The 14,861-nt window shown below is 34.1% G+C and overlaps 1 pseudogene; it reads left to right on the forward strand.

Moving 5' to 3' along the window:
- The first annotated feature begins 11,110 nt into the window (after window positions 1–11,110).
- On the forward strand, window positions 11,111–11,945 carry LOC121479358 (annotated as a pseudogene).
- The last annotated feature ends 2,916 nt before the right edge of the window (window positions 11,946–14,861 follow it).

Consider the following 14,861-nt stretch of genomic DNA (forward strand, 5'->3'; position numbering starts at 1 on the left):
TTTTTAAGGCCATATATAAAAATCACTTTTTGTTAATTCTGAATCAAACATGATATGAAAAGAGAGGCAAATGTACCCAAATCTAGACCCATTCTTGCATTGGTAGAGTGATCACAGTGGGCAATAATATGGGGCTGAGACTTGTAAAAAATGAGTACTTATATGGGATGCCTGGGTGGCTCAGTTGTTGAGCATTTGCCTTTGGCTCAGGGCGTGATCCTGGCATCTGAGATCGGGTCCCATATTGGGCTCCTTGCATGGAACCTACTTCTCCCTCTGCCTGTATCTCTGCCTCTCTGTGTGTCTCTCATGAATAAATAAATAAAATCTTAAAAAAAAAAAAAAGAAATACTGATGTGATGGAGTTAGAGAATATGGTAGTTTTCCTTGCAGTTTGATTATATTGATATAGTTATGTTGACATATTATTATGATTTCTGGCATTTATTCTAAAGTAGAATATCTCATAGAAATATTTATTCCAAATGGAAACAATTTTGTTCTATAAATGTAAACACTATTATCTCTCTGTTTATTGCATGTTGGGATATATTTGGTCAATTTATGAAAGTGGCAATAAGTATTGTTCTATGAGATATTTTAAGGGCTTCAGATATTTAAAGGGTTGGAAATAAAATCTTGGAATAGAATTTTTTTTTCTAAAACTACAGAAAAATAGTACAGTATACGTATGCTTACAAGTATCCTAAATCACATCAGCAAATTTCCTTTGAAACTATTCCCTGTCAAAAATGAATGTTTTTCTAAAAAAAAAAAGATAAATAATACAGTTTAACTTAACATACAATTTTTATGTCAATGGTTCTTTAATATATTTACAGAATGTCAAAATACTTTCAAAAGTAGTTGAAGCTGTACGAGACTTAATGACCATAATTTCCTGTCTGCACTTTTAACAGTTATACTCTTTGAAACTTTTGAATATATTCACAGTTGTACTCTCAGTAAAATTGAATATGCTGAGTTGATTGAATGTCCAGAGGAACCAATTAAAGGTGGGATATTAATATTAACAAGAGTGTTTCATAAATGATGAAATTATTCTCTATTTTTTCATATTGGAAGATAGATTACTTTCCCTCTAGAGCTAAAAGCTTTTTAAAATTTTGTTATTTATTAAAGTACAGCTTTTCTTTAAAAGTTAAGGCTAGAGTAACTCTACATGTAATCATCCTAGTTGGAAGTAGAAGAAAATGAACCCTCTATAAAGTCGTATTTAATCTATCCATCTCTTAGATCCACACAGAGAAATGTTGCCAAAGGTAATTCAGTCAAAGAAGGCTGGGCATTGGGGCCAAGCTCCACTTTAGGAAATAACATTTCCTGATTATGCATTTGGGACCATATTTTATTGAGGAATTTATGCAAACAAGATCATTCAACCTAAGTTTTCTGTCTAAGGCTTTTATTTGAAATGTCTGATACCTACTGATTTTCATGTGATAGGAGTGCACAAAGCATAGTGTAAATATAAATTTATATATTTAAATAGTTTTAAAGAAAATCATAGTTTTTAGTATCTAGATACTTTTTAATTTGAAATAAGTCTTAAAAAAACACAAAAATGAGAGAAGTGATACTAGGAAGATATATGAGATATTTAAGTGTATTTCTAAAACTACTGTACTGAATATTCACTAAATCTACAGATTCTCTATTATCCTGCACTCTTGCCTTCAATAATACTTGTTATTTAATTGAATTAAGAAAATTGACACTATGCTATTTGTTTTTAGATGATCACAGAAAACCATATATCACCAATTTATTACACTCAGTGTAGCAATGCCATTGGTCCACTATTAAACTTTAAAAATCTTAATGAAAGTAAAATTAAAATGAAAATGAAAAGCATTTTAAGGTGACTTTAAAGTTATATTAGATTAATTTGGGATGCAACTTACATACTAAGGAAAATGCGGTTTAACAATAGCAGTAGGGATCCCTGGTGGCGCAGCGGTTTAGCGCCTGCCTTTGGCGAAGGGCGCGATCCTGGATACCCGGGATCGAATCCCATGTCGGGCTCCCGGTGCATGGAGCTTGCTTCTCCCTCTGCCTGTGTCTCTGCCTCTCTCTCACTGTGTGCCTATCATAATTAAAAAAAAAAACAAACAAAAAAAACAGCACTAAAATCATAATTAAATTTATAGTCAAATACAATGATGGCCAAATAGTTCAACTTCAATATTATGTCACATGTTGTACTCTATTTATAATTTAATATTCTTTCTAGTTGTGTCTATTAATGGGACCTAAGTGTCACACTCCCATCTTTAATCTCAATTTCCCATTATGTAAATACCCTTAAGTTACAGTCCATGTCTCCATAAGACTTACTCCTCCATGAGTCAGGTATATTTTTCCTTCCTTAATTACCCATACTGATGGTTACAATTAGAATAGTTTGGATAGGCTCTTAGAAAATTTGAAAACACTGACTTGGCTGTATTCAGCCATTCTTTCTCTCTTGTGATCTTTTCCTTAAAAAAAAAAAAAAAAAAAAACACCTCTCTCACACACACTCACACACACAATTATGACTTTTCCACTGCAGGACAATTTTTACATTTAGTTTTTAATAAAATATATCTAGTGTCTGAAAGAAATATTGTTATGTTACAAAATCATGATGGTACTATGAAAAATTCAAAGCAATCCAACCATGTGTTGCTATCAAATTCTACATTCATTAAAATTACTAAACCAGAGGTACCAATATTTCATGGTTTATAGCTGCCATAGTCTCTCAGTAATTGTTTTTCTTTGATACCCCAGACCAAAACAGATAATAGCTCTGTGTGTAAAGTAGTTTTAAAAATATTAGAATGTACAGAATCCAAAGATCTCACTGTGTTTCAGTAAAAATTTAAAATATTATTTGGTGTCCCTTGTGAGTTTGCTCTGAGGCTTTGAGATACTGTTTGGGAACTACAGGATTAAATTCCTATAATTATTAGGAAATCCTTACAAAAATGTCTATATTTTTTCATAGATGGTGAGAGAACATCCTATATGAAGGGTTTACTAAATACATACAACATGTTTTTAAAAATAGTATGTCATCATTGTGTAATATTTAGTTCATAGTTTGAAAGCATGATCTAAATCTAAAGTACATTAATTAAAATGTGATAAAATTATATGATCTCAAAGCAATCTAGTATATGTTAGCAGTTGAAAGCATATATTTAATTAGAAAGTAATATAATTAGCCTGATGAAATAGGTCTAAATAGCATAGGAAACTACTTCATTAATCTTTAACACCAAAAAAGGGGTAATACAATGGAGCAGAGCTTGTCTCTTTAACAATGGTACTAGCACAATTGGATAGTCATATACAAAAGTAATAAATCTAGATGCAGACCTTCATTGTTCACAAAAATTAAATCAAAGTAATCATCGACCTAAGTGTAAAACATAAAATTATGACACTCCTAGAAAATAACATACAAGAAAACCTAGATGACCTTGGGTGCAACGATAACTTGTAGGTACAACACCAGACACACTCCGTGAAAGAAATAGTTAATAAGCTGGATATACTTTATTAAAATTCAAAGCTTTGGCTTTGTGAAAGATAATGTCAGAGAATGAGTAGACAAACCACAGACTGGAAGATAATACTTGGAAAAGGCATATCTTATATAGGCCTGTTTTCCCAAATACACAAAGAACTCTTACATTCAATAATAAGAACAAACAATCCTATTAAAAACTAGGCTAAATACCTTAATAGACTCCTACCAAATATATATATATAGATGGTAAATAAGCACATGCAAAGAAGCTCCACATGCCATGTCATTAGGGAACAAACTATAAACTAATACAACAATGAAGTACCACTATGCACCTATAGGAAGGGTTCAGATCCAAACAATGCCAATGCCAAATGCTGATGACAATATAGACCAATATGAATTCTAATTCATTGCTGGTGGGAATGCAAAATGGTATAGCCACTTTGAACGACAGTTTGGTAGTTTCTTATAAAGCTAAAAATATTGTTAACACATAACTCAGCAATCAAAGGAATTGGAAACTTATTACTGCAAAACCTGCACACAGATGTTTATAGCAGCTTTACTCATAATTGTCAAAACTTGGAAGCAACCAACATGTCGTTCAGTAGATGGATAAACTATGGTATGTCCAGACTATGGAACATTGTTCAGCATTAAAAAGAAAAGAGCTATCAAACTATGAAAAGACGTGGTGGGAATATCAACGCATATGTCTTGGTGAAAAACTGATGCAAAAAGGCTGCATAGCGTAGGATCCCAACTAGGTGACATTCTGGAAGAGGTAAAACTATGGAGACAGTAAAGAGATTAGTGGTTGCCAGAGGTGGTGAGTAAGGGAGGGTTCAGTGGGCCCTCATAGAGGATTTTTAGGGCAAGAGTAATATTCTTTTTTTTTTAATTTTTTTTATTTATTATTTACGATGGGCAAGAGTAATATTCTATATGAAGCTATGGTGATGGATATTGCATCATTATATGGTTGTCTAAATCCATAGAGCAGACAGCTTCAGGAGTAAATGAAACTAAAGTAAACTACAGGCTTTGGGTGATTATGACTTGTCATTGTAGGTTCATCTGTAACAAATGTCCTGTTCTGGTAAGTGATATTTATCATTAAGGAGGAAGGTATTGCATATGTGGGGGCAATGTATGGGAAATTCCTGCACCTTCCCATGTTGTTGCTGTGAACCTAAACCTACTCTACAAAAAAATAGTTTCATTTTTCATTATTACCGTTGAACATGGATCTCTCAGTTCTGGCCAAAAAAAATTGATTTAAGAAAATTAAATAAAGTATAATATAGGATCTATAAGAATTGGGAATAGATTAAAAATGTATAGGAAAAGACTAAAAATATATATTAAAACATAATAATCATAATAATAGTAACGGTAAATAAGTTTCTATTGCCAGTTATACCAAACATAGCTTTTTCTACAATGTACTTTTGAGAAGAAGGTCACTATTTTCAGCTCACAAATAAGTAAGAAATAGGGGCTTCTGGGTGGCTCAGTCCATTAAGCTTCCAACTTGATCTTAGCTCAGGTCTTGATCTCAGGGTAGTGAGTTTAAGCCCCAAATTGGGCTCTATGCCTGAGAGCCTAACTTTAAAAAAAAAAAAAAAAGTGATGAATTAAGTTTCACTTCCTTTTAAGACAAATTACTTAAATTATTTGGAAATTATTCCTATTGATTCATTTAATTATTCAATGATTTAATATTCTATAAATGTCTATTACATCAAATTGGTTGAAGTACTCTTCAAGTCAACCATATATTTGCTAATATTTTGTCTGCTTGACCTACCAATTACTGAAATAGTAATAATTAAGAAAAATCTGTAAGAGTATATTTGTATATTTCTCCTTTGAGTTCTCTAGAGTCCCCACCTCCCACCCCTTCACTCCATCCTTAGTCATTATGATGTTCTTTTGGTAAGTGCTTACACATTTAGGAATGGTTTGGAGAATTGACTCTTTTGTCCTTAGGTAATGCTGCCCTTTGCTCCTGATAATTTTCCTTGTTCTGAAGTCTGCTTTGTCTTAAAGGGCACGTGCAACAATATATTCCTTCAAATGTTATTTGAGAATATATTTCTCCATTTTTGAAGTACAGTTTCTCTGGATATAGAATTCTAGTTTGATAGGGTTTCTGCCAAGAAGTACTATAATTCTTGCCCTTGTTCTTCTAAGATAAGGTAGGTACCCCTCTTTATCCAATCACCACCACCACCGACTGAATGCTTGCTTGCTTTAGGCTTTTATCTTTGTCTTTTGGTCTCTACACTGTGACATGTATGCCCAGGTGTTAGTTTTTGTTTGTTGTTGTTTTGTTTTGGGCATTTAATTGGCTTGGCATTCTCTGTACTTCCAGGATCTGTGGGGTTTTTTTTGTCATTACTTTTGAAACTTCTCAGCTATTATTACTCCAAATATTTATTTTGCTTTTTTTTTTCCCAATTGTCTCCCTCTGATACTCTAATAATGCATATTTTACACATTTTTAAATTGTCCTCCCATTCTAGAAAGTTCTTTTCCATTTTTTTCTGTTATTTTTTCCCTTTACATTTCAGTTTGGAGAGTGTGTAAGTCAGGATTTTCCAGAGAAACAGAATCAGGGGGATCAGTCTTTCTATCTAGAGAGAAAGAAAGAGAGGTTGGAGATTTCAGAATTGGGTGACACAATTGTGGGGATTTGGTGGGTTCAATCTCTATAGAACAGGGATAGGCCAGAAACTTCTACAGGAATTAACAATATAGTCTTAAGTGCAAAAGATGTAAGGCAGATTGCTCAGGGGAAACTTAGGCAGACTTTCAATAGTGCAGGTTTTTTTGTTTGTTTGGTTGGTTGGTTTTGTTAAATATTTTACTTCTTTGAGAGACAGAGAGAGAGAGAGAGAGAGAGAGAGAGAGAGAATGCACACATAAATGGTGGAGAGAGGCAAAGGGAGAGGAAGAAGCTTCCTGCTGAACAGGAAGCCCCATGAAGCTTAATCCCAGGACTCTAGAATCCTGACCTGAACCAAAAAACAGAAGTTTATCTGAGATACTCAAGAACCCCTCACTGGCACAGTCTTGAATCAGAATCCCTTCCCTTAGTAACTCAGTTATTGATTCTAAGGTTTTCAATTAAGATAAAGCCCTTAATATCATCAAGAATGATATTGGGACGCCTGGGTGGTTCAGCAGTTGGGCGTCTGCCTTCGGCTCAGGTCCTGATCCCGGGCCTGGGGATTGAGTCCCGCATCAAGTCCCGCATCAGGTTCCTCGCGAGGAACCCGCTTCTCCCCTCTACCTGTGTGTCTCTGCTTGGTTCCCCGTGTCTCTCGTGAATAAATAAATATAATATTTTTTTTAAAAAAAAGAATGATCTTTATACACAGTCAATTGATTGCAGATTTTAATTACATCTATAAAATAACTTTACAGCAACATCTATAGTGTATTTGAACAAACCAGGCACCATAACTTGGTCAAACTGATATATAGCGTTTTTTTATTTTTTGCGTGTTTTGAAAATTCTGTCTTTGAGTTTCAGTCTTCTAAAATCAACCGGTTTTGCATATTGTATATTTTTGTATTAGAGTTCTTAACATATTATACATACTTATTTAAAATTCTCCACTAATAAACTAAATGTCTATACCATGTCTGAGTTTGGTCCTAAAGCTTTGTTTGTCTCTTCATGCAATGTCTTTTTTTTTTTTTTTCTTGCCTTTGGTATTTTTCTATTTTTGGTTGAAAATCAGCCTTCATTTATTGGGCAATACAAACTGAATCAGAAGGTCTCTGGTGTAAGGATTTGTGTTGGCCTCTGTTTAGGACTTGAACTAGCTATAGGCAGCTTCAGATTCCTCTGATGCCTGGTTTTTGTCTCTCCTCTTGACTTCTGGCTTTCCATATAACTTTTTCCTCTCTTTAGTGAGGTGAGACTAGAGAGAACTGGAAAGAATTGAATGCCTACATCTCTGGAATAATGCTCCAGAAATGTCTTGCTTCCTGGGCAGTAGACTTTTATAATCAAAAGACATTGGGCATATTCACAAGGATTGGTCTTTCCTTCTTCCTGTCTGAGTCATGCAGGGATCTTTCTCAAATCTTCATGGAGAGAATCTGAGTAAGGTTCCTGGAGGTAAAGTTCCACAAAATTGTGAGGCACCGTCTGGGCATCCTCTGAAGTTGCAACCCCCGGTGAATCTCAATCTCATTCTGTTCTGTTCTCAACTTATAGCAATTCGTGAGTATTATCATTTAACAAATCCCACCTGCTTATGGATCTAGAGATATCTACTTTAGGTATGCAGCTATTGGCTATGAATCTTTAAAGTGGTCCATCTCTCTAGAATTTGGGGTGGGAGTTTGTCCTTTGACCTCAGTTCTTTAATGGGCCTGAGTAAAGTTGGTGAATTCAGTTTCTTCTGTTTTTAATTGTAAGGATTTCCTTATAGCCCTTGGAAGCTGCAAGGAATTCCAGGCTTTTCAAATATCACAGATGAAACCAAATGTTTCTAGCCAACAATCATAGACCAACGTAGGCTCCAGGGAATACATTAAATATTTTTTTTCAATTTTCTTCTAAATGAGTATATATATATATATATATATATATATATATATATATATATATATATATACTTTCAATTATTACATAAGTGAGAAGTGGATTATTAACAATTTTCATTGAATGACTAAATTACTCAATATGCTAGCAGTTCCCAAATTTCAAGTTGTTTTTTCTTATTTTTACTATATATATGATTATAGGCTTCAATGTAATTTCTCTTTTTTCATTGAAATTCATGTGTAATTTTAAAATTACATATTCCAAATGTGTAAATTCATCTAGAGCATTACTTGTGATTGGCAACATTCATAGTAAACCAAATGCAACAGTGAAAGTATACTAAAATGATTCATTGTAGAATAAACCTTAGATTGGGCAATATGAGAAACTCAGTTGAAGTCCCTCCATACTAATTTGCCAATGACCTTGATTAAAAAAAATGATATGCACTCTGTATATTCTTTGACTCCTTATGTATATAGGCTCCAAATAAACTTATTGTCTCACTTGTAAGTCAAGTCAAATTCCAATAGTGTTTTAAATGTTTAAAAAGCCTTCCACCAAATGTTTACTTAGATTTTATAAAGGCTTTATCAGTCAGACCTAAAACTATTCTTCCCTTAAATTCTGTACCCTTTGATTTCATGTCCTTAATTACATTGGTTAAAAAAAAAATTCTAGAACAGAGACGCCTTGGTGGTTCAAGGGCTGAGCATGTGCCTTTGGCTCAGGGCGTGATCCTTGGGTCCTGGGATCAAGTCTCCTATTGGGCTCCCTCCAGGGAGCCTACTTCTCCCTCTGCTTATTTCTCTGCCTGTCATGAATAAATAAATACAATGTTTTTTAAAAATCTTAGAACACTGCTATTTTCTTATTTAATTACTTAAAAATTAATTTATAGAATCCTTTTCTGAATATGCAACAATTATTTCTTAACTCTAACACTATTCCTGGGGTTTCCTGGGTGGCTCAGTGGTTTAACGCCTGCCTTCGGCCCTGGGGCGTGATCCTGGAGTCCCAAGATCAAGTCCCACATCGGGCTCCTTGTGTGGAACCTGCTTCTTCCTCTGCCTGTGTCTCTGCCTCTCTCTCTCTCTCTCTCTCTGTGTGTCTCTAGTGAATAAATAAATAAAATCTTAAAAAAAAACCTACTCCTGCTTTTTCTAACCAAAATTTGTCCTTCCCAACTAGATAAAAACTTTAATAAGTAAGAAACACCTGTGTGCATGTATGTGTGTGTAATATTACTCAGTAACTAGGATAGTAAGGTAGGGTAAGGTATTTCTAAATAAATGAATTCATATTAATTATATTTCCTGGTACTCCAGCAATTCTAAAACATTTTGTTTTGAGAAATCTTACACAATCAAAAATTATTAAGACCCACCAAATACTTTCTTTCATAATTTAAAATCCATCTCTATATATCATATAAGAAATTAAACTGAAGTTACTTTAAATTATGTGTTTTTTAAAGTAACAATACCTTTATTGCATAGCATAAACAACATAACTTTATGAAAATAATTATTTTCCATAACAAAAAATTAAGGAGAATATAGTATTGTTACATAATTTTTAGAAATCTCTTTAAAGTCTAGCTTAAAGAAAGACTGATATTCTCATATCTACTTTTGCATTCCATCTATTTGCATTCAATCTGCTGTCCATTATAGGTTCTGAAATTTTTCAGCATCACACATGGTAAGAAAGAGTGGGTAGTGCAAATAATGTTTTAATATTTATATTAAAGTAGTTTAACTTCATGGGCATGCTGAAAGGATATTCAGGAGCTGCTGGGTCACATTTGAAGATTCTTGCTTTAAATAATGAGCATATTACAGAAGGGTTTTCATTTCACTTATGTCAGATTTCTAAGTATAGCAATATCACATTGTGAATGATTGATATACATATTATATTAATTTACCATGTACTTCTAACATATAGAAAACATTTTCAATTTAAGGGCAGCTTAAATTTGTATTGATTCTTGTTATTATTACCAGATAATAACGATGAAAGATTAAAACTAGAAGTTATTTGGTGATTTTTTATAATTTCTTCTGAGATTAGTTCATCTGTGAGTTTGGTGACTTAGTCTTTCTATCTGGTAATTTTATTTGGCGCATTTTTACACAATACCATATTTTATTTATAGAACTAAGTTTACTATTTAATGCAATGATTTTTGCTCTGAAGCTTCAGGGAACATATAGAGAAGTAACAAAAGGAAGAGAATGGTATAAAAAATAGTGACACTATTCAGTTACACAAAATAAATCTTATGCAGATATCCTTAAAATAAACTATGGCCTCTCTCAGCATCATCAAATCAAAATAATGCTAGTCTTATTTTCCTTTCCTCAGCCACTGTGATCTGCATTAGAGAAGTTACAAGCCTGAGGAGGAAGGCAGCCCACACAGCCTGGGTACACGCTGCATTAAGATACTACAAGGGAAAGATCAGGCTACTCATATGACCCATATAAAAAAGTGGTCATTCAGATCCCAATCAGATGCAAATTCAACTTTCTTTCTGGTCAGCAAATTATATTTATTACACCTTTATTGTCATTGTTTCCATAAAAATCATAGGTTTTAAAGTACTTTATTTTTATTGTTCCTACCCAACTACAAATAAGGCATATGTTAGAAACTTGGGTAAAATTTTTTCCAGTTAAACCTGTGAAGTTGATATAAAAATGCTTATACATAGCTTGCTTTATCATGTTTTCTGTTTAATTTGATGAGAATTACATGCACTTACTCCCTTGTTATTTGTGTTTGTAGGAAAAGAAAATTCTGTACTTCTTGGTGATAGAATGTCCTTGCATCCATTTCTGAGAATTTTCCACCTTCTAAGCTGTACCTGATGTTGAGCTGGGAGGAAATTAAGGAAGGAAATACAAAAAAAATGAAGTTTCAAGAGTGTTTACTGTGCTGGTGATGGTGGTATCAGCTCCCAGTCACTGCTACTGCGGTGCAAAAATTTCACCATGTGGTTGTTGTCTCTCCTCAGCCACCAAAGCTTCCTGTATGACTATAACAATGGCCATGGGGAGGATAAGGAAGAGGTGGATGAAGATGCTCATGATTCAGAGGCTAAGGTGGTGAGCCTGAGAGTAGTGGAGATACAAGGGTGCTCCTGTTTGGTTCAATTAGAAGATAACTAAGAACAGAAACAGGTACACTTACCAGGAAGCTGCCTGACCCTATGGGAAGTGTGGTTTGTTGACAAAGAGAAAGAATGTAACAATCTGCAATGGAAAGCTCTGGAGGAATTAAAACAACAGCTAGAAAAAAAAGAAAGAAATGGAAGAATGTGAAAGAAGAAAGGTAATTGCTGAAGAAAAACACAAGGAATGAGTTCAGAAAAAGAATGAACAGAAAAGAAAAAGGGAACAAAATTAATAAAGAAATGGAGGAAGAAGCATCAGAACGGGAGAAGGAACATTTGCAAGAAAAAGCAAAACAAAAATATTATGAATGATTAAAGAATGTGAGAAGAAGATAGAAAAGGAAAAAGAAAATGGCAAGCTGAATATCAAGGGAAAATGAAAAAAATAAACCCTGTCTAGCTGCAGAAACCTATGGTTATGCCAATGGAAAACTTACAGAATCCTACAGTGGAAATTCTGATCAAGAACCAGCCTTTTATAATCCGGGTCCATGGAAACCCATCCATATGTCTCCTTCCAAAGAAGCTAAGATCTATGAGTAAAGAATACTAAAGAGTTTGTGAAGAGTCAGCCAGGGAGCTCATCATCTCTGGTGGTTCAGAGGGTGGGAAGCAGTCTTTGCCTTGGAACTCTGTACAGAATACAAAGTTAGTGGACATGGAAAATTACATGCTTTTACCTGGAGCTAGCCTGTCTATCTATCATCTATCTATCATCTATCTATCTATCATCTATCTATCTATCTATCTATCTATCTATCTATCTATCTATCATCTATCTATCTATCTATCTATCTATCTATCTATCTATCATCTATCTATCTATCTATCATCTATCTATCTATCTATCTATCATCTATCTATCTATCATCTATCTATCTATCTATCTATCTATCTATCTATCTATCTATCTATCATCTATCATCTATCTATCTATCATCTATCTATCTATCTATCTATCTATCTATCTATCTATCTATCTATCATCTATCTATCTATCTATCTATCTATCATCTATCTATCTATCTATCTATCTATCATCTATCTATCTATCATCTATCTATCTATCTATCATCTATCTATCTATCATCTATCATCTATTTATTTAAATATTTTATTTATTTATTTGAGAGAAAGAGAAAGAGACAGAGAGTTTGAATGGGAGAGGGGCAGAGGGAGAAGCAGATGCCCACACTGAACAGGGAGTCCAATGGGAGGGTTGACCCTGGGACACTGGGATTATGACCCAGTGGAAGACATACATTTAAACGACTGAGTCACCTAGGCACCCCAACCTGGAACTCTTAGAATCATTTCTTTCTTTCTTCTTTCTTTCATTCTTTCTTTCTTTCTTCTCTTTCTTCTTTCTTTCTTTTCTTTTTTCTTTCTTTCTTTCTTTCTCTTTCTTTCATTTCTTTTTTCTTTCTTTCTTTCTTTCTTTCTTTCTTCTCTTTCTTCTTTCTTTCTTTTCTTTTTTCTTTCTTTCTTTCTTTCTCTTTCTTTCATTTCTTTTTTTTCTTTCATTCTTTCTTTCTTCTTTCTTTCTTTCTTTCTTTCTTTCTTTCTTTCTTTCTTTCTTTCTTTTCTTTCTTCTTTCTGATTTCATTTATCAATTCATGAGAGACACAGAGAGAGAGGCAGAGACATAGGCAGAGGGAGAAGAAGTCTCTCCCTTTAGGGAACCTGATGTGGGACTTGATTCCAGGACCTTGGGATCACGACCTGAGCCAAAGGCAGATGCTCAATCACTGAGCTACCAGGTGGCCCTAGAATCATTTTTCATTGATCAATAGGCCTCTCAACATTTGACATGATTATTGAGAAGTTCAAATTTCTGCATTTGTATGTGTTGCTCTTAGAGTTAATTGAGGAGGGTGTTTTATATATTTTCATTTTTTTATATTTTCATTTTTATAAGTGTTTTAAGCTTGATTTTGTCATATTGTTTACAGGAGAAGTGACTGAATATCTAACAATTGTGTTTATATTCAGCTTGTATTAAAACTACACATTGTTGTGTTAAAAAAAACAAAACAAAACAAAAAAAAAACAAACAAACACTGACTGGGCAGGCCTGGGGGGCTCAGTGGGTTAGCGCCACCTTCAGCCCAGGGTGTGATCCTGGAGACCCGGGATCAGTCCCACATCAGGCTCCCTGCATGGAGCCTGCTTCCCCCTCTGCCTGTGTCTCTGCCTCTCTGTGTGTATCTCTCATGAGTAAATAAATAAAATCTTAAAAAAAAAAAACTGTGAAAACATGTGTTTGAATACACATGTACATGCTTTATTGAATGTTACATGTTAGTGTTTTATTAAATGTTCTATTTAGTAATACAAATAATTTTTTCACATACTGTATTCATTCTGAAATTTGATATAAGAAAATTGATATAATTCTGTTCTCTATGCAAATTTGCACATATTCATTTGAACTAAATATTATCTCTGATAACCATTTAGATCACCCTTCAAATCTTTTGCAACTGACCATTATTAGCTTTTGTAGGTAAGATAAAAAGGACATAAACTAAACAGGGAGCAGAAATCTGTCACACAGTATATTAACTATAAATTTTAATCAGTGGGGATCCCTGGGTGGCTCAGCGGTTTGGCGCCTGCCTTTGGCCCAGGGCGCGATCCTGGAGACCCGGGATCGAATCCCACGTCGGGCTCCCGGTGCATGGAGCCTGCTTCTCCCTCTGCCTGTGTCTCTGCCTCTCTCTCTCTCTCTGTGTGACTATCATAAATAAATAAAAAATTAAAAAAAAATTTAATCAGTGATATTTTTAAGTATTGATAGATAACTATAAATTATTTCAAGATTTGAAAGAAACAGTTAAACCTGATCAATTTGTACATTCCTAAAGATATCAATGAATATTAAGTTAAATAAAAATAAAAGTAGCAGGGCAGCTTGGGTGGCTCAGAGGTTTAGCACCTGCCTTTGGCCCAGGGCATGATCCTGGGCCCCAGGATCGAGTCCCATGTTCAGCTCCCTGCATGGAGCCTGCTTCTCCCTCTGCCTGTGTCTCTGCCTCTCTTTCTGTGAATAAATAATGAATAAATAAATAAAATCCTTTAAAAATGTTAAAAATAAAAAATAAAAGAAAAACACAAGTAGCTTGAAGAAAATTTCAAATTCAAGTCAATATATTCTCAAAACTTAATTTGACACACAAGTGGACATTCACATTTAACATTGGAGAATCCTAAACAAATTATCCTATTCATTTTATTCTATCAGATAAAATTAATAGAGATATTTACTAACATTCATAACATATTACTGACCTATTCATGCTTTCATTGTTTTAAGGTTGCATAGCATTTCATTATTTAATTATATGTATATTCAAGTGTTTATTTCCCTGCTAGAAAGTGTTTAGAATAATTATATTCTTGGGGATCCCTGGGTGGCTCAGCGGTTTAGCGCCTGCCTTTGGCCAGGGGCACGATCCTGAAGACCCGGGATCGAGTCCCACGTCCGGCTCCCTGCATGGAGCCTGCTTCTCCCTCTGCCTGTGTCTCTGCCTCTTTCTCTCTCTCTCTCTATGTCTGTCATAAACAAA

This window comes from Vulpes lagopus, chromosome 20, assembly GCF_018345385.1.
Source record: "Vulpes lagopus strain Blue_001 chromosome 20, ASM1834538v1, whole genome shotgun sequence".
Lineage (NCBI taxonomy): Eukaryota > Metazoa > Chordata > Mammalia > Carnivora > Canidae > Vulpes > Vulpes lagopus.